Source organism: Palaemon carinicauda, chromosome 12, assembly GCF_036898095.1.
Source record: "Palaemon carinicauda isolate YSFRI2023 chromosome 12, ASM3689809v2, whole genome shotgun sequence".
Lineage (NCBI taxonomy): Eukaryota > Metazoa > Arthropoda > Malacostraca > Decapoda > Palaemonidae > Palaemon > Palaemon carinicauda.
Window position 1 is genome coordinate 149,178,921 of NC_090736.1, and position 5,000 is coordinate 149,183,920.

General features: G+C 29.5%; 1 protein-coding gene across 5 annotated transcripts in view; it reads right to left on the reverse strand.

Annotated features, from left to right (window-relative positions):
* The window catches only part of LOC137651323 (beta-1,4-glucuronyltransferase 1), a 700,820-nt gene that overhangs the window by 257,429 nt on the left and 438,391 nt on the right, over positions 1 to 5,000 (reverse strand). The window lies entirely within an intron of this gene.

Consider the following 5,000-nt stretch of genomic DNA (forward strand, 5'->3'; position numbering starts at 1 on the left):
AAAACATTTTAAGATAAAGTTTTATGAAAAAAAAGACAGCTTTAAGAAAAAGCGCACTTTAAAAAAAATTAGTTTAAAAAAGAAGACAGTTTTAAGAAAGATTATAAGAAAAAAAGAGACAGTTTTACGAGAAAAAGTTTTAAGATAGAGTTTTCAGAAAAAAAAATAAAAAAAAGGACAGTTTTAAAAAAAAAGAAAAATAGAAACAGAAATAAAAGGGAGTAGTAAACGAAACTTCCACGCGACGAGTTAACGCCTCTGGAACGATGAGATACCTCTGCAGAAGAGGCCCTGAATGCTGGAAAATCGCTGGAATGACGTCACGGTAGGATGCTGGAAATCACTAGACCATTCATATGAAGGAGGGAGAGGGAGAGGGGGAGGGGGAGGGGGAGGGAGGGGAACGTGTATGTGTATATAGCCAGGTACTACAAAAGCACTCCCTTGAATATTTCATCAGTTTCCCCCTCGACGGTTACAAGCCCGTCTGAATAGGTCGAGAGGCTTCGGGAGGATGCCATTGAAATTCGAAAGGCAGCAGCCGAGATGGTATCTGTTCTGCGGAATGTTATTTCTGATTTTTTTCAGCGCCACACACACACACACACACACACATCTATATATATATATATATATATATATATATATATATATATATATATATATATATATATATATATGTGTATATATATATATGTATATATATACACACACACACACACATATATATATATAAATATAAATATCACCCACGAATGGCATTTAATACCGAATTCTATCCTGGGAATATATATCCACTTGGAATTCATTTTATGGTAACAGCTTCTGGCCGGGTGGGGATTCGAACCACCACCTGTTCGGCTGGAGACTATGCCTGCAGTGACCATACCGAGTCAGCTATCAAGAGAGACTGCTTGTGATATATGTTCATATATATATATGTATGTATATATATATATATATATATATATATATATATACATACATATATATATATATATATATACATCATATATATATATATATATATATATATATATATATATATATATATGGGGCTCAGAGTCACTTAGGAGAGGACACACTACACGTACTGAATACTTTTAAAACAATTCCTTGAGAGAGAGAGAGAGGAGAGAGAGAGAGAGAGAGGAGAGAGAGGAGAGAGAGAGAGAGAGAGAGGAGAAGTTGGCTGTCTTAAGGCTGCAATTCTCTATCTGTCTCTAACCTTGGTGTTACCTTCATATGTAAACCTAGCTGCTTCCAGAAATTTCCAAAAGATTTGGGAAGTGTGGGGACCTTGGCCTAAGGGCGTCAGAGTTTCCAACTAAATAAAAATGTCCAGAGGAGAATCAAGTGTTTTCAGGCAACTCTCAGATGCATACCAACGCACCCGTGAGACGACTCTCCCGGCTAACTCTGCCCATCCTTTGTCCACGAAATAAAAAAAAAAGATAACAGCCTATCACTAGGTCCTTCGCGAAATTTCCAAAGCACGTGGTTCCCCAAAATAACTGCATATTCTCTCTCAAACATGACACAATACCTCATAAGATATAAAAGAACATTACATAAGCCCTTGTTCATATCTCGCACGAATCCCGCAACACTCTCAAATAGGTTACGTAAGACTTTGTAACAAAATACGTGAAATAAAAAGTTAATTCTTGAAAATAACGCAAATTCACCTATACTAACTTGAATAAAAAATACAATGAGATTAACGACAAAAGTCTTATGTAATTTACATAACACACTTACATCTACACGAGAGGAGCTCATTTTACGGGATAGCTATCCTCTTTTCAATACACAAATAAACCATAAATATATAAATCATGAGTAAACGATTGTATTTATTCAACAACAGACCAGTGTTGTAAGAATATATATATATATATATACATATATATATATATATATATATAGAGAGAGAGAGAGAGAGAGAGAGAGAGAGAGAGAGCTCCAAAAGTTCAAGCTTGCAGCAGATATTTTTATGTTGATCACGGTTCAAATAAGTCTTTTTTAAAGTATATATATGAAAAATCTGTTTTATTGTTATTGCTGTTCTTATAATAGTTATTTTAATTGTTCAATACTTCTTATATAGCTTAATTTTTTCCTTATTTCCTTTCCTCACTGGGCTATTTTCCATATTGGAGCCCTTGGTTTATAGCATCCTGCTTTTCCAGCTAGGATTGTAGTTAGTTAATAACGTATAATATATATATATATATATATATATATATATATATATATATATATTTATATATATATATATATATATACTGTATAATATATATATATTATGTATATATATATATATATACATATAAATATAACCAACAACAACAACAACAATAATAATAATTATAATAACAATAATCATGATAATAATAATAATAATATTATAATAATGATAATAATAACAACATATAGAGTCTCTACGGCATTATTACTGTCCCTTGCCTGTGCTATTCATGAGCAGCCTTTAAAACTTTCAAAGCTACCCACACACAATGAAACAGAAGGATAAATGCAATTCACGTCGAATCTGCTTTCATTTGTTGCTGTCAAAATTGGGGAACGCAATTATGAGCATCATATTGAAAATATAAATTTCATAACTAGAGAACCAATTTAGAACTGGGACTCTGTTATAATGATGGTTATATGTAGTTATGAGTATGACGTCCAACATAACATGATTCTTAGCAATTTAGGACTGGGAATGAATCTAGGGATAAATTATGGAAATATGATGCAGAGTTAAATTTCAGTATTCCTCTCAGTGGGTGGAACACACTCGACGTTTTCAACATCCTTAATAATAATAATAATAATAATCTATATATCAATACGATAGCGTGTGTGTTATTTATTTTGTGTCACACTTTAAAGAAAACGGAAATAATTTCATGGTATACTCTTGCAAATTCACATTAGACTTTGATTACTTAACCAAAGCACATCTTATATAGTTTTCCCAATTTTGTCTTTAGCACCTGACTTTTTTTAAAATATTAGACAAAAAATTTTGTTCTATCAATTTCCATAACATAGATTATAAAATTAATCTCGGGACATTTTATTCAAACATGTATAGGTTAGGAACAAGATAATTAGAATTGAAAATATCATTTCGTGTAATTTACACGGGTTACGCTAGTAATAATAATTTTAATAATAATAACAAAAATTTTAATAATAATAATAATAATAATAATAATTACTATTGTACGCAACCCACCAAAAATGATGGCTAAATATTTACATAGATATGCACACACACACATACAACTCTTCCCACACGCTCCTCCTTTTCTCTCAGGGTACTCTCTCCCACCAGGGTATGGCTACTCTCTCTCACCCCTACCCAAGGGATGGAGGGAAACCGATGAATTATGTCTGGCAATGCCACTGAGCGCGACTGGAAAGACATACATACATATATATATATATATATATGTGTGTGTGTGTATGTGTGGATGTATATATATGTATATATATACACATATATTTATCTATCTATCTATCTATCTATATATATGTATATATGCATATATATATATGATATATATATATATATATTATATATATATATATATATATTCAGACACTTGCCCTCCATCATATGGGAGAGATTATTATTATTATTATTATTATTATTATTATTTCCACTAGCTATCACTATCCTTAGTGTTGTAAACACTCCTTACGGAAATTACCTTGCCAAGGATTTTCATATTGGTATTAGAATTATAGAATTAAACTATACGAAGGATTTACGAAAACATCTTTACGAAAGATTATGAATTTTGCTCACAATAACAAAGCGATAAAATTTATTTTCTTAAAATGAATCGGCGGAACTTCAAATGTTCAAACTTGCAGCAAATTTTTCATGCTAAACTGGCTGACATAAGTCTCTTTAATAGTTTATTTATCAAAGATCTATTTCAATATTGTTACTATTCTTGAAGTGTTTTATTTCAATTGTTCAATACTTCTCATATAGTTTATTTAATTCCTTATTTCCTTTCCTCACTGGGCTATTTTCCTTGCGCTTATAGTGTCTTGCTTTTCCAACAAGGGTTGTAGCTTTACTACTACTACTACTACTACTACTACTACTACTACTAATAATAATAATAATACAAACAACGTAATCACCATTTGATTTTGATAAATCATTTTCTGGAGAAGGCGTATTGCTGTTGTGGATCCCTTGGGATGGCATTAGCATTTTTAATCTGACAAGAATTGCAATTAAATATCAATTTGATAATGGTGCAATAGAAAATATTAGAATTTTCAAGTTATAAAACCAAAAATGGTTACTATTTTCAACATGTCAAACATGAAATATATCTTATTACAGAAGATTATATTCTTAATTCTGAAGATTTTCATCTCGGCTACATTAGTAAATTTAATTTTGAATTTTTCTGATTCTTATTTCACCTTGATTTGAATGCTCTAAAGTTACGATATATACTTAATTCAAATTTGAATTTTCCTTATCCTTTATTACTTTTTTTTTTGGATTTTATAAAATCAGGATAGTGGATTTATATTTGAATTTTTCTTTTCCTTTATTATGTAATTTTGATTTTGATTTTATAAAATCAAGATGGTCAATTCAAATTTGAATTTTTCTTTTACTTTATTATTTAATTTTGATTTTGATTTTACAAAATCAAGATAGTCAATTCAAATTTGAATTTTTCTTTTATTATCTAATTTTGATTTTACAAAATTAAGATAGTCAATTCAAATTTGAATTCTTCTTTACTTTATTATTAATTTTGATTCTGATTTTATAAAATCAAGATAGTCAATTCAAATTTGAATATTTCTTTTCCTTTATTATTTAATTTTGATTTTAATTTTATAAAATCAAGATAGTCAATTCAAATTTGAATATTTCTTTCCCTTTATTATTTAATTTTGATTTGAATGTTATAAAATGAAGATAGTCAATTTAAATTTGAATTTTT